This window comes from Phyllobates terribilis, unplaced genomic scaffold (assembly GCF_046119375.1).
Source record: "Phyllobates terribilis strain yellow unplaced genomic scaffold, ASM4611937v1 Scaffold_38__1_contigs__length_12584779, whole genome shotgun sequence".
NCBI classification, from domain to species: domain Eukaryota; kingdom Metazoa; phylum Chordata; class Amphibia; order Anura; family Dendrobatidae; genus Phyllobates; species Phyllobates terribilis.
Genome location: NW_027362798.1, coordinates 11,658,560 through 11,674,335, shown reverse-complemented (window position 1 = coordinate 11,674,335; position 15,776 = coordinate 11,658,560). Strand labels below are relative to the sequence as shown.

At 45.5% G+C, this 15,776-nt stretch overlaps 1 long non-coding RNA gene across 1 annotated transcript in view; it reads right to left on the bottom strand.

The window, feature by feature from the left end:
* Positions 1-10,935: 10,935 nt before the first annotated feature.
* Positions 10,936-15,776, bottom strand: part of LOC141182969 (uncharacterized) — a 45,608-nt gene continuing 40,767 nt past the window's right edge. The window contains exon 3 of the long non-coding RNA XR_012257990.1: positions 10,936-11,199. This is a non-coding gene — a long non-coding RNA (uncharacterized lncRNA). The remainder of the gene's footprint in view (positions 11,200-15,776) is intronic.

Genomic DNA, 15,776 nt, shown 5'->3' with positions numbered 1-15,776 from the left:
GCAAAAATCCACAAGAAAATCCACAACAGCAAATTTGCACTGCATGATTATGGTGCAAATCTTTCTGGTAATTCACTGTGGAAAACAGCAGCGTGTAAAATAAAAAGAAATAAACTTGCTGGGAGTTGTAGTCCCTCACCACATACTGCAGTGTTATCATGACGCAGTGATGGTTTAGTTACATGACCGGTGCCTGCGCTGTCACTTGCTGGGAGTTGTAGTCCCTCACCACATACTGCAGTGCTATTATGACGCAGTGATGGTTTAGTTACATGATCGGTGCCTGTGCTGTCACTTGCTGGGAGTTGTAGTCCCTCACCACATACTGCAGTGCTATTATGATGCAGTGATGGTTTAGTTACATGATCGGTGCCTGCGCTGTCACTTGCTGGGAGTTGTAGTCCCTCACCACATACTGCAGTGCTATTATGATGCAGTGATGGTTTAGTTACATGATCGGTGCCTGCGCTGTCACTTGCTGGGAGTTGTAGTCCCTCACCACATACTGCAGGGCTATTATGATGCAGTGATGGTTTAGTTACATGATCGGTGCCTGCGCTGTCACTTGCTGGGAGTTGTAGTCCCTCACCACATACTGCAGTGCTATTATGATGCAGTGATGGTTTAGTTACATGACCGGTGCCTGTTCTGTCACTTGCTGGGAGTTGTAGTCCCTCACCACATACTGCAGTGCTATATGATGCAGTGATGGTTTAGTTACATGATCGGTGCCTGCACTGTCACTTGCTGGGAGTTGTAGTCCCTCACCACATACTGCAGTGCTATTATGATGCAGTGATGGTTTAGTTACATGATCGGTGCCTGCGCTGTCACTTGCTGGGAGTTGTAGTCCCTCACCACAAACTGCAATGCTATTATGATTCAGTGATGATTTAGTTACATGATCGGTGCCTGTGCTGTCACTTGCTGGGAGTTGTAGTCCCTCACCACATACTGCAGTGCTATTATGATGCAGTGATGGTTTAGTTACATGATCGGTGCCTGCGCTGTCACTTGCTGGGAGTTGTAGTCCCTCACCACATACTGCAGTGCTATTATGACGCAGTGATGGTTTAGTTACATGATCGGTGCCTGCGCTGTCACTTACTGGGAGTTGTAGTCCCTCACCACATACTGCAGTGCTATTATGACGCAGTGATGGTTTAGTTACATGACCGGTACCTGCGCTGTCACTTGCTGGGAGTTGTAGTCCCTCACCACATACTGCAGTGCTATTATGACGCAGTGATGGTTTATTTACATGATCGGTGCCTGCGCTGTCACTTGCTGGGAGTTGTAGTCCCTCACCACACACTGCAGGGCTATTATGATGCAGTGATGGTTTAGTTACATGATCGGTGCCTGCGCTGTCACTTGCTGGGAGTTGTAGTCCCTCACCACATACTGCAGTGCTATTATGATGCAGTGATGGTTTAGTTACATGATCGGTGCCTGTGCTGTCACTTGCTGGGAGTTGTAGTCCCTCACCACATACTGCAGTGCTATTATGACGCAGTGATGGTTTAGTTACATGATCGGTGCCTGCGCTGTCACTTGCTGGGAGTAGTAGTCCCTCACCACATACCGCTGAGCTATTATGACTCAGTGATGGTGAATTGTGTATCTAATCCTATCCTGTGTGATACTGTCTGCTGAGCCGTGTATCTAATCCCGCCCTGTGCAATACTGTCTGCTGAGCTGTATCTCTAATCCTCTTCTGTGTGATACTGTCTGCTGAGCTGTGTATCCAATCCTGTCCTGTGCGATACTGTCTGCTGAGCTGTGCATCTAATCCTATCCTGTGTGATACTGTCTGCTGAGCAGTGTATCTAATCATCTCCTGTGTGATACTGTCTACTGAGCTGTGTATCTAATCCTCTCCTGTGTGATACTGTCTGCTGAGCTGTGTAGCTAATCCTCTCCTGTGTGATACTGTCTGCTGAGCCGTGTATCTAATCCTCTCCTGTGTGATACTGTCTGCTGAGCTGTGTATCTAATCTTATCCTGTGTGATGCTGTCTGCTGAGCTGTGTATCTAATCCCCTCCTGTATGATACTGTCTGCTGAGCTGTGTATCTAATCCCCTCCTGTGTGATACTGTCTGCTGAGCCGTGTATCTAATCCTACCCTGTGTGATACTGTCTGCTGAGCTGTATCTCTAATACTACCCTGTGTGATACTGTCTGCTGAGCTGTGTATCTAATCCTCTCCTGTGTGATACTGTCTACTGAGCCGTGTATCTCATCCTCTCCTGTGTGATACTGTCTGCTGAGCTGTATCTCTAATCCTACCCTGTGTGATACTGTCTGCTGTGCCGTGTATCTAATCCTCTCCTGTGTGATACTGTCTGCTGAGGTGTCTATCTAATCCTCTCCTGTGTGATACTGTCTGCTGAGCCATGTATCTAATCCTCTCCTGTGTGATACTGTCAGCTGAGCTGTGTATCTAATCCTCTCCTGTGTGATACTGTCTGCTGAGCCGTGTATCTAATCCTCTCCTGTGTAATACTGTGAGTTGAGCTGTGTATCTAATCCTCTCCTGTGTGATACTGTCTGCTGAGATGTGTATCTAATCCTCTCCTGTGTGATACTGTGTGCTGAGCTGTGTATCTAATCCTCTCCTGTGTAATACTGTGTGTTGAGCTGTGTATCTAATCCTCTCCTGTGTGATACTGTCTGCTGAGCTGTGTATCTAATACTCTCCTGTGTGATACTGTCTGCAGAGCAGTGTATCTAATCCTCTCCTGTGTGATACTGTCTGCTGAGCTGTGTCTCCAATCCCCTCCTGTGTGATTCTGTCTGCTGAGTCATGTATCTAATCCTATGCTGTGTATCTAATCCTCTCCTGTGTATCTAATACTCTCCTGTGTGATACTGTCTGCAGAGCAGTGTATCTAATCCTCTCCTGTGTGATACTGTCTGCTGAGCTGTGTATCTAATCCCCTCCTGTGTGATACTGTCAGCTGAGCTGTGTCTCCAATCCCCTCCTGTGTGATTCTGTCTGCTGAGTCATGTATCTAATCCTATGCTGTGTGATACCGTCTGCTGAGCTGTGTATCTAATCCTATGCTGTGTATCTAATCCTCTCCTGTGTATCTAATCCTCTCCTGTGTGATACTGTCTGCTGAGCCGTGTATCTAACCCTATGCTGTGTGATACTGTCTGCTGAGCCATGTATCTAATCCTCTCCTGTGCGATACTGTCTGCTGAGCAGTGTCTCTAATCCCCTGCTGTGTGATACTGTCCGCTGAGCCGTGTATCTAACCCTATGCTGTGTGATACTGTCTGCTGAGCTATGTATCTAATCCTATGCTGTGTATCTAATCCTCTCCTGTGTGATAATGTCTGCTGAGCCATGTATCTAATCCTCTCCTGTGTGATACTGTCTGCGGAGCCGTGTATCTAATCCTATCCTGTGTGATACTGTCTGCTGAGCTGTGTATCTAATCCTATCCAGTGTAATACCATCTGCTGAGCAGTGTATCTAATCCTATCCTGTGTGATACTGTCTGCTGAGCTGTGTATCTAATCCTCTCCTGTGTGATACTGTCTGCTGAGCCGTGTATCTAATCCTCTCCTGTGTGATACTGGTGTGCTGAGCTGTGTATCTAATCCTCTCCTGTGTGATACTTTCTGCTGAGCCATGTATCTAATTCTCTCCTGTGTGATACTGTCTGCTGAGCTGTGTATCTAATCCTCTCCTGTGTGATACTGTCTGCTGAGCCGTGTATCTAATCCTCTCCCGTGTGATACTGTCTGCTGAGCCGTGTATCTAATCCTCTCCTGTGTGATACTGTCTGCTGAGCTGTGTATCTAATCCTATCCTGTGTGATACTGTCTGCTGAGCTATGCATCTAATCCTGTCCTGTGTGATACCGTCTGCTGAGCTATGTATCTAATCCTTTCCTGTGTGATACTGTCTGTTGAGCTGTATCTCTAATCCTACCCTGTGTGATACTGTCTGCGGAGCCATGTATCTAATCCTCTCCTGTGCGATACCGTCTGCTGAGCAGTGTATCTAATCCTCTCCTGTGAGATACTGTCTGCTGAGCTGTGTATCTAATCCTCTCCTGTGTGATACTGTCTGCTGAGCAGTGTATCTAATCTTATACTGTGTGATACTGTCTCCTGAGCTGTGTATCTAATCTCCTCCTGTGTGATACTGTCTGCTGAGCTGTGTATCTAATCCTCTCCTGTGTGATACTGTCTGCTGAGCTGTGTATCTAATCCTATTGTCGTCACTGAATTTTGGGTCTTCTATCCTTTGGATTACGAGCTCGGAGAGAATGAAGACACAGGACAGGATGTTTGTGTCTAAACATACTCTAAAAACTTTATTACAAAACACAGGGCTAATATACACCCTAAAAGGCAGGAAACAGATTTGCCATATATGGTTCGATTATACAGTTTAGCTGAACAAGCGAAAAAAAGCTAGTTTCTGTATGCTTTAAAATATTTAATTAGACTTATCTAGTTAGCAAGGTCATTTCATCTTTCTGCAAGAACACATTATTGCTACAAGAAGAAACATCTGGCCAGGGAGTATACTTTATCTTCTCACAATGATACAAGAAGGAACATTCATAGCTGTTGTTTTCACCTAAAATAACTGTCAGACTTATATAGCATAGATTGGGCCTTTAAACTTGAGGGACTCCATCTTCTGCTATAACACTATCCTGTGTGATACTGTCTATTGAGCTGTGTATCTAATCCTATCCTGTGTGATACCATCTGCTGAGCTGTGTATCTAATCCCATCCTGTGTGATACTGTCTGATGAGCTGTGTATCTAATCCTATGCTGTGTGATACTGTCTGCTGAGCTGTGTATCTAATCCTATGCTGTGTGATACTGTCTGCTGAGCCGTGTATCTAATCCTCTCCTATGTGATACTGTCTGATGAACCGTGTATCTAATCCTCTCCTGTGTTCTACTGTCTGCTGAGCTGTGTATCTAATCCTATGCTGTGTGATACTGTCTGCTGAGCTGTGTATCTAATCCTATGCTGTGTGATGCTGTCTGCTGAGCCGTGTATCTAATCCTTTCCTATGTGATACTGTCTGATGAACTGTGTATCTAATCCTCTCCTGTGTGATACTGTCTGCTGAGCTGTGTATCTAATCCACTCCTTTTTGATACTGTCTGCTGAGCTGTGTATCTAATCCTATGCTGTGTGATACTGTCTGCTGAGCTGTGTATCTAATCCTATGCTGTGTGATACTGTCTGCTGAGCCGTGTATCTAATCCTCTCCTATGTGATACTGTCTGATGAACTGTGTATCTAATCCTCTCCTGTGTTCTACTGTCTGCTGAGCTGTGTATCTAATCCTATGCTGTGTGATACTGTCTGCTGAGCCGTGTATCTAATCCTCTCCTGTGTGATACTGTCTGCTGAGCTGTGTATCTAATCTTATCCTGTGTGATACAGTCTGCTGAGCTGTGTATCTAATCCTCTCCTACGAGAGTCCCTATCCACATTCTACAAGTACTCAATAACAGGCCCAGCCGATCTAACCTACCCGTCGCACCTGAGAAGGAAGATTAATTTCAATCATCAAATTTCTTTCTATGTTTTATGTTTTTATCATATTAGCCTGGTGCATTTTTAAAGAAATTTGTACACTAATCCTGGTGATACATATCACCCTTTTAAAACTTTTTTTTTTCCCACCCCCATATATTTTATATCTTAATAAAAGCTTCAAGCAAATTAAGTTATCCACCTCTGGTTTTCTTTCTCCAAACCCACTACCATTAGCGCGAATTTACACAATTATCTTAACCCTAGAACAAAAGATCCTCTAAAGCTAGACATCATGCTGCGATCCAAAGAAATTCAGGACAAAATGAGAAACAAAGTAATTGAGATCTATCAGTCTGGAAAAAGGTCTAAAGCCATTTCTAAAGATTTGGGACTCCAGCAAACCACAGTGGGAGTCATTATCCACAATAGGCGAAAATATGGAACAATGGTGAACTTTCCTAGGCGTGGCCGGCTGATCAAAATTACCCCAAGAGCGCAGCAACGACTCATCCAAGAGGTCACAAAAGACCCCACAACAACATCCAGAGAATTGCAGGTCTCACTTGCCTCAGTTAAGGACAGTGTTCATGACTCCACCATAAGAAAGAGACTGGGCAAAAATGACACGCATAGCAGAGTTCCAAGACAAAAACCACTGCTGAGCAATAAGAACAAAGGCTCATCTCAGTTTTGGCAGAAAACATCTTGATGATCGCCAAGACTTTTGGGAGAATACTCTGTGGACTGACAAGACAAAAGTTGAACTTTTTGGAAGGTGTATGTCCCATTACATCTGGCGTAGAAGTAACACTGCATTTCAAAAAAGGAACATCATACCAACAGTAAAATATGGTGGCGGTAGCGTGATGGTCTGGGACTGTTATGCTGCTTCAGGACCTGGAAGACTTGCTGTGGTAAATGGAACCATGAATTCTGCTGGTTAACCAAAAAATCCTGAAAGAGAATGTCCGGCCATCTGTTCATGACCTCAAGCTGAAGTGCACTTGGGTTATGCAGCAGGACAATGATCCAAAACACACTATTAAGTCCACCTCTGATTGGCTTAAGGAAAACAAAATTAAGACTTTGCAGTGGCTTAGTCAAAGTCCTGACCTTAAGAAAGCGGTTCATGCTCGGAAACCCTCCAATGTGGCTAAATTACAACAATTTTGCAAAGATGAGTTGGCAAAAATTCCTCCAGAGTGTTGTAAAAGACTCATTGCCAATTATCCCAAACACTTGATTGTAGTTGTTGTTGCTGAGGGTGCTTCAACCAGTTATTAGGTTTAGAGGGCAATCACTTTTTCACACAGGGCCCTGTAGGTTTGGATTTCTTTTTCCCTTAATAATTAGGGTCTTCATTTAAAAACTGCATTTTGTGGTTACTTGTGTTATCTTTGTCTAATATTAAAATTTGTTTTGAGATCTGAAATATTTAAGTATGACAAACATGCAAAAGAATGAGAAATCAGGAAGGGGCAAACAACTTTTCACACATACACATATACATATATATATATATATTCATCCCACAATGTGACATTCATGGTAGAAGAGAGGGATTGGTAAGATGGGACAACCATTACAAACCAGCCACCTGATCAGACGTTATTGAACACCTTTCCAGAAGCTTTAATCAATCTTATCTACTGTTATTTTCTGAGGAGAGGAAGCAAATGTCCTAAAAATAAAAAAATATAAAAATGAAAGTTAAAAAAATAAAAATAAATAATCGGCTCACCTCCACTATGAGCATTTTTTGCTCTTCTAATAATCCAAGCTTTCCTAATTGTTCTTCTATTTGCTCCTGCGTCTTCATATTCCTCTCCAGCACAAATGATGCATGCTGGGGCTGTAAGAGCTGTAATAGAAGCCTAGAAGAACCATCAGAGGTCAGGCCCATCTGGTTACAGAAAGAACACAGATACACGCTGTATAAGACAATGGGATGGAAACAAGATTTTAAAAGGAGTTATCAAACACTTTTATACTCCACTGGATAGGTCATTAATATAAGATAGGTGGGGGTCCAACCCTCGGCCCCCCGATGATCAGCTGTCATCACCTCTGGCAAGATGCAGGCAATGTTCAAAGTGGAACAAAACCGCTCCGTACACTGCGGCCGCTGCCGGGTGCAGACCAGCTATTGAGGAGTACGGGAGGTGATCTGCAGCACCAGGCAGTGGCCACTGGGGTGCGCTCTGTTCACAAGTTACATCCGGCCGTTGCCAGAGCTATAAACAGCTTATTGGTGGGGAGCCAAGAGTCGGACCTACAACGATCTGATATAGACCACCTATTTTATGCATAAATCATCTGCATTAAAGTATTAGAGAATGTCTTTAAGAGCCCTGCATTTTCAGAGCCAAACTTCAGTCAACATCTAATAACCAATTACAATGTCTTTCTTAGGACTCGTTCACACGAATGTATTTTCAGTAGGAAAGTTGTCTGTGGAACAAATGGACGGCACTCAGACCAATGGGATTCAATGGGAAAGTGCAGAGGAGTCATTTTTCTTTTTTGTCACTGATCGAATCTGTGTGTGAGCAAAAAATAAAGAAAGAAAATGGCAGCATGTCCTCGTTTCATCCGTCAGACAAGATTCACCCATTCAAGTCTATGGGTACAGAAAAAAATCTGCTTTTTACAGATACATTGCAATCCTGTAGCCCTGGAAACTGTAAATGGTTAAAAAGCCAGATTAGATCTGGACTGCACATGGACGACAAGTGAGAAAAGAATTCTCCCACTTTTCTGGATGAAACTCTGAATGATATTTTATCTGCTTGTGTGAACAGGCCCTTAGAGGTCTCGACAAGACGGAGGAGCTGATCCAGAGTGTCCAGGTAAAGCTAGCAGTCCAGGTAATGGTGGATACGGAGGCAACCATCCACATCGTGCTCCATGCCCTTCTAATCTGACCTCCGTGACAGTGATGCTCAGTGTAAAGCCTGAGCTCAGGAGATGTGGGCTCGGACCCTGTTCAGACACACTGGAACTGATCAATCTCCATTCAACATTATGAACGTAAAACTGGAGCACTGGCCCCACTCAAATATATTGTATTATGGTCAAATCATTCCCTTTAGGAGCTGAGTGCTGTGTAATAGAGGAGGATAAGGCCCCCCGTATACAGCAATCTATTCTCTGATAGGCGAGAGGGCAGAGACGTCATCTCCTCCTTTCTGATAATGTCCCCTGTATCCGGCTGACAGTGATTGTGCCATCCCAGCAGGTGACACTAGAGCCGCTCCCCGCTCTTAGGCTATGTGCCCATGTAAAACCGTCTGCCATGCCAAGCAATGTGAATTGGGATGTGCTGTGCACATGATGCGCTAATTAGCGCGCCGAATTCACATTGCGTTGCAAAACGCAGCATGACCATTTCTACCGCGATTACGCGTCCATTGAAAAGCAGCAAACCCGTGTGGCACCCAGGATGAAGAAGAGACTACAACTCCTCTTCATCCCGGCTACCAAGCGGTGAAAAAAAGAAATAAATAAGTTAAAAATAAATAAACCTGTATACTCCCCTCTCCGGTCTGCTCCCGGCGGCGATCCTCTCTCCTCGGCGTCCAGCGGTGTACTGGCAGGACCTGCAGTGACGTCATCTAGTCAGCTGATGGTCACGCGACCGCTGATGTCAGAGGTCAGGTGATGGTTGCGTGACCATCAGCTGACTAAATGACGTCACCGCAGGTCCTGCCAGTATACCGCGGGACGCTGAAGAGAGAGAACGCTGCCGGGAGGAGACTGGAGAGGTGAGTATACAGGGTTTTTTTATTTTTAACTTTTTAATTCTTTTTTTTTACTATAGATGCAGCATTTAAAGCATCTAAGTTGGTCACACAATATAAATCCATGCCGGTTGCATGGATTTATATTGTGTGACCAACTTGTCAAGCACTTTTCCAAGTGATGCTCAAAATCACTTGGAAAAGTGCTTGAAAAAACGCTGAAAAAATGCTGAAAAAACACTTCTGTCTGGCAGAAAAAATGCATGTAAATCTGCATGTAAATCTGCTACGTGGGCACATAGCCTTAGCGTGTATGTGCTGTACTTATCATTCAGGACTGTGCAAAGACCTGCCTGTGACCAAAAGAACAACAAGGCTGTGTGCACACGCTGCAGATTTGGTGCGTTTTTCAATGGAACAGGCTGCCACGAGAGGTGGTGAATTCTCCTTCAATGGAAGTCTTCAAACAGAGGCTGGACAGACATTTGTCTGAGATGCTTTAGTGAATCCTGCATTGAGCAGGGGTTGGACACTAGGACCCTGGAGGTTCCTCCAATTCTAATGTTCTGGGATTCTATGTATAAACACCAGCTGCAATCTTCCATGGAGAAGTAACTGTGGTTTCAGGAGAACTTGCAGCAGAAGGTCTGTGCCTTCCGCTAGCTCCTCCCCTTCTGCTAGCTCCTCCCCCTTCCTTCTTTAAGATGCTGAGAGAGTTCAGTATATAAATTGTAAGCTTGCGAGCAGGGCCCTCACTCCTCCTGTAACGGATAAAATGTGTTACATTGTATTGTTTTTATTGTCTGTACAGGTCCTTGCTTAATTGGAAAGTGCTGCAGAATATGTTGGTGCTATGGTAGAATAATCATTTTTATTTATATGTGCAGAGATGTTTCAGTTTTCACATTCACCACATGAGGGCAGCAGAGTACTATGCTCAGAATAAGGTCAGACATAACAGTACCTGCATATTACATGTGCTGCTGACTAATGAAAGATACTGCCACTTGCACTGGTATGGCTGACATCAGTCTGTACGTGCGCCCGATAATGTCTGTGAGGGCGTATCTGTGCCCTGTTCCTCAGTCTCCTCTCGCTCTCCCTCTGAGCGCTGGTAAATAGGCGATGGTATCAGGGGGAACAATGTCTACCTAGAACTGCACCCTTGGTCTGGGCCAACTACGCCATCTTGTGGTAAGGGACAGTACCAATTAGTGAAGGGGCCATGTGTTTCTGAGTCGGGTCTCACAGTCTGGGGCCCATTCGTAACAGGACAATGGCAGACAAGGTCCTCTGGTCTCCCACCTCAGCTCAAGTGAGGCCGCAACTCTGAGCATCGCGTAGGCCATGCTAATGGAGCTCAGCCAAACTCATCTGAAAATGGCCCATAAGCTTCTTGTAACCAAGAGGAGTCACACTGATGGCCCTCCATGCCGGGATGAGCCCTCTGTGCAACTCGGAGACCCTTGGACACATACGCACCCAATGGCTGCCAGACATGCCCCCCTACACAACACTTATTTTGTAAAGCATTCTGACTTTGCAGCGTTTTCCCACAACACTATATCAGCGCTGGTCCCAGGTGTTGGCAGCTCCATTCTCACATAGGTGGCACTGGCAGAAGGAGATCCTGGACCAATGCAAATATGACAACTTTTCCATACTATTATGCTCTAGTTAAAAAAAAAAGATAAGTTTCATCCATTTTTACTTTTAAACATAATAAAGCAACTTTTTCTTCTCAAGTTGGAGAAATAATGTTTCCTATAATGTCTCCAATTCCATTCCCAGCAGTTCTGCGCTCTCCAGCGCTTCTTTGCGCCTCCCCAGACGTAGTAAGCCGCGCGCCTGACTTTCCTGGACGTCGCTCCTCATTGCGGTGTTTGCCAGCGGTATAAGTGCAGAGCAGTCGCTGGACACATTAAACGCCTTCTGAAAGGGAAGAAAGAGAACGGCCATTATCCTTCCTAAAAGAAAGGGATGGTGGCAGAATTCTTTTCAGATGGTTTAGCAAAGTCTTTTGGATTTATGGGCAAAGTCTTTCCTCCAAAACTGCAGAACTGATTTCTTGCAATTCTGCGAGTCTGATCATTCTATAAGAAAATCAACTAAGTGACAAATATATTGTTTTATTATTGTTCTGTGAGTACAAATCATTCCATAACCTTGGGTTCACCCTGGTATTACACACAAAGCTAATGGTTGGCTGCTGTAAGGGGTTGTGGGGTCAGTGTGTAACTGCAGACTTATAAACCCTCCAGCGCAGAGACTGTGCACTGTGCGGAGTCGCTGGTTTCTGACCCGGGGACGGCGGGGATATATGCATTATACATACTCCCGGGCAGAACCCGACTAGTGGGCGCAGCCCCGCTCCAGAGGGGACTTGTACACACCAGTTTTCTGATTTGGAAGTGACAGTCAGTTTTTTGCTATTTGTATATTGTCTCTCTGACCGAGCGCTCCACCCTCCAGCCTGTGGTGGATTTAATTGCAGCAGGATCCTAGCTACCCATAAATGCAGGCTTTAGCCTAGCAGAGGATTCACATTAGATCTGTTCCCAGCAAACCAGAAAGTGCCTTGTCGTTGGCTGCTGGGTTTGCATGAATTGGCCAAATTATGTGCTAAACATCTCCATTTTTTCTTATTATCTAAAGCAGTAATGACATTCAGATTCCATGTATTTCATGTTTCCATGCTTTAGCACTACAGAGTGCTACTTTGTCTTTATATCATGTGGCTTCTGCCACAGAAACAGCACGGCCATGCCAGCCACACATCTCCTGGATGCTCACTATGGTTATAGTGATATACTGTACTGCTGCTCCCAGGGCTGCCATTGCTGGCCCTACACTGGAGTCTCTGGGCAATGGGGGGCCAATGAAGGGATTGACAGAGAGGAGAGGCGGGGGACACGTGGATTAGTTGGGCAGCAGAGTTTAGGATAGATTGGAGGTGTGCGAGTGGTAGAAGGGAGACCACAGAGCAAGAGGTTGCAGTGGTCAAGGCAGGAGATGATGAGGGCGTGCCTAGTGTTTTTGCAGATTCCTGGTTGAGGAATGTGCGGATCCGGGAGATATTCTTTGAGTTGGAGTCGGAAGGAAGTGGAAAGGGCTTGGATATGTGGTTTAAAGGAGAGGTTAGAGTCCAGGGTCACCCTGAGGCAGCAGGCTTGCGGGACTAGGGAGATTGGGCAGCCATTGACTTTGATGGATAGGTCAGTTGGGGGGGGTTGAGTGAGACGGTGGAAAAATGATGAATTCAGTTTTGTCTATGTTAAGTTTTAGAAACCTGTCAGAGAAGAAGGATAAAATAGCGGACAGACATTGTGGGATTTTGGTTAGTAGGGAGGAGAAATCGGATTCAGAGAGGTAGATCTGTGTGTCATCAGCATAGAGGTGATACTGAAAGCCATGGGACCCTATGAGCTGTCCCAGGCCGAAGGTGTAGATGGAGAAGAGCAGGAGTCCTAGGACTGAACCTTGGGGGACACTGACAGATAGGGGGCGAGATGAGGAGGTGGTGTGTGAGTGGCAGACACTGAATGTCCGGTCAGTTAGGTATGAAGAGATCCAACATAGGACCAAGTCCGAGATGCCAAGAGATGAGAGTCTGTAGTAAGAGGGAATGGTCGACTGTGTCAAAGGCAGATGACAGGTCCAGGAGGAGGAGGACAGAGTAGTGTTGCTTGGATTTGACAGTTAGTAGGTCATTGGTGACTTTAGTCAGGGAAGTTTCAGTGGAGTGGTGCGGTCGGAAGCCAGATTGGAGGCGGTCAAAGAGGAGAGGTGGGAGGACAGTTCAGAATGGACGTGTTGTTCCAGTAGTTTTGAGCCATAGGGGAGAAGTGATATGCGGCGATAGCTAGACAGAGAGGATGGGTCAAGGGATGGCTTTTTGAGGATGGGTGTGATTGAGGCATGTTTGAAGCATGAGGGGAAGACACCAGTTGTTAGTGACAGGTTGAAAAGGTGGGTTAGGGTTGGGATGAGAATAGTGTTAAGGTTAGGGATGAGGTGGGACGGGACTGGGTCAAGTTTGCAGGTGGTGAGGTGTGACTTGGAGAGTAAAGAGGAGAGTTGATTGTCTGTAATGGTGGAGAAGCTGGTTTTGGAGGAGGATGGTTGAGTAGGTGTGAGGAGGGGCTGTGGGGACTTTAGTCAAAATATTTGTCTGATAGTGTCAACCTTCTGCTTGAAGAATGTGGCAAATTCTTCGGCTGAGATGAGAGGAGATGAAGGAGGCGCTGGGGGACGGAGGAGAGAACTGAAAGTTTTGAATAGCTGTTTAGGGTTGTGAGACAGGGAGGATATGAGAGATGAGAAGTATGTTTGTTTTGCTGCAGTAAGTGTGGACTTGAAGGTAGTGAGGGACTGTTAGAATGCAATGAAGTGCTCGTTGGAGTGGGACCTTTTCCATTTCCACTCAGCAACCCTGGAGGCCCTTCGCAGTTCTTTAGTCAGGTTGGTGTGCCAGGGTTGCCGGTTGAATGGGCGAGCTGTGATAAGTGTGAGGGGGCGACCGATTTGAGAGCTGCAGCTATTGAGTGAGGTGTTATATAAAGTGGCAACAGCATTGGCATTGTGTAATGAACTTATTCCTGTGAGAGGGAGAACGGACTCAGAGATTGAGTGTAGGTCAAGGTGTTTGAGATTTCTGTGAGGGTGTGCAAGTTTGTGGAGTGTGGCTTGTGTACCTGGAGAGGAGAGGTAAGAGAATGTAAGTTGTGGTCAGAAAGAGGGAGAGGTGAGCTTGAGAGGTTAGATAGGGAACAGAGGAGGGTGAAGATGAGGTCCAGTGTGTGGCCATCTTTGTGAGTGGGGGCTGAAGACCATTGAGCAAGGCTGAAGGAGGAAGTGAGGAATAGAAGCTTCGAGACAGATGAGTGGGAAGTGTCAATGGGGATGTTGAAGTCACCCATGATGATAGTGGGGATGTCATCGGAAAGGAAATTAAGCAGCCAGGTGTTGAAGTGGTCAAAGAAGGTGGTGGCTAGTCCTGGGGAGCGGTAAAAGACAGCCAGTTGGAGGGGGGAGTAGATGAGCACACAGTGTACTTCAAAGGAGGGGAGAGTAATGGAGAGTGGCAGTGGGATATGGGTGAAGGAGCAGCTGCCTGACAGGAGAAAACCTACTCCTCCACCATGCTTGAAATTGGAGCGGGGTGTGTGAGAAAGATGGAATCCACCGTACGAAAGTGCAGCTGGGGACGGCGTGTCAGAGGTGGTGAGCCAGGTATCGGTGATGCCGATGAAGGAGAGTTTGTTAGTAATGAAAAGATCATGGATGTAGGAAAGTTTGTTGCACATGGAGCGAGCATTGCATAGAGCTCCTGTTAGTGGGACTGGGGAGGCGGGGGCTGGGTGGATGGGAATAAGGTTAGAAGGGTTGCGAGAGTTTGTGACAGATCGTGGATAGGAGGTGGAAGTGACTATATGACAGAAATACCCAACAGTGACAGCATTCTAAAAACTGCACCCCTCAAGGTGCTAAAAACAGCATTCAAGAAATTTATTAACCCTTCAGGTGCTTCACAGGAATTTTTGGAATGTGGAAGAAAAAAATGAACATTTAACATTTTTCACAAAAATGATCTTTTAGCCCCAAATTTTTTATTTTCACAAGGGTAAGAGGAGAAAATGGACCCCAAAACTTGTTGTGCAATTTCTCCTGAGTACGCCGATACCTGATATGTGGGGAAAAACCACTGTTTGCGCGCACGGCAGGGTTCAGAAGGGAAGGAGCACTGTGTGACTTTTTGAACGCAAAATTGGCTGGAATCGAGAGCGGACGCTATGTCGCATTTGGAGTGCCCCTGATGCACCTAAACAGTGGACATCCCCCACAAGTGACCCCATTTTGGAAACTAGACCCCCCAAGGATTTTATCAAGGGGTTGTTGTAGATCGGCTCACTTGGTTGCATGTAGCAGTACACAGGAACATTGTCTCTTTAAATCTTCTGCTGGGTTTATTAAGAATGCAGCATAAACCACAGCACAGATAGGCCAGGAATGCCGTGTTTGTTTATGCTATCAGGAAAAACAAAACATAAAGTATGGCACAGTCCTTGTTGCTACGAGTAACCGTCCGCTTCAGGAACAAACAACTCAAGGTTTGTCTTTCCTTCACATGACAAAACAGCTCAGAGCTTTTACCTCCAAACCCACCCTACACACAAATGCTCTAAAAGGCTGGGATTTTATCCTCTGACCTCCTTCCTTTCTACAGGTGTTTAACCACCTTAGAACTAAAGATGGCTGAGTAACCCCTTCGTGTGCTGGAACCTTTTTCCTATAATTACTGGAGCTCCTAATCTCAGTGCTACACATCTTCCCTCCAGTACTTTGCCAGTGACTTTGTCACAGGGTATAGTGAACATTTTGAACCCAGAGGTACGACACAGAACACAGAGTTTGATAACATTATGTCATCATATTGAATATGTTGTCATTAGTCTTAAGCGCAAGTGCTCGCTACTTGAGTTTGCATCAGGTACTCAGGTATGAAACAA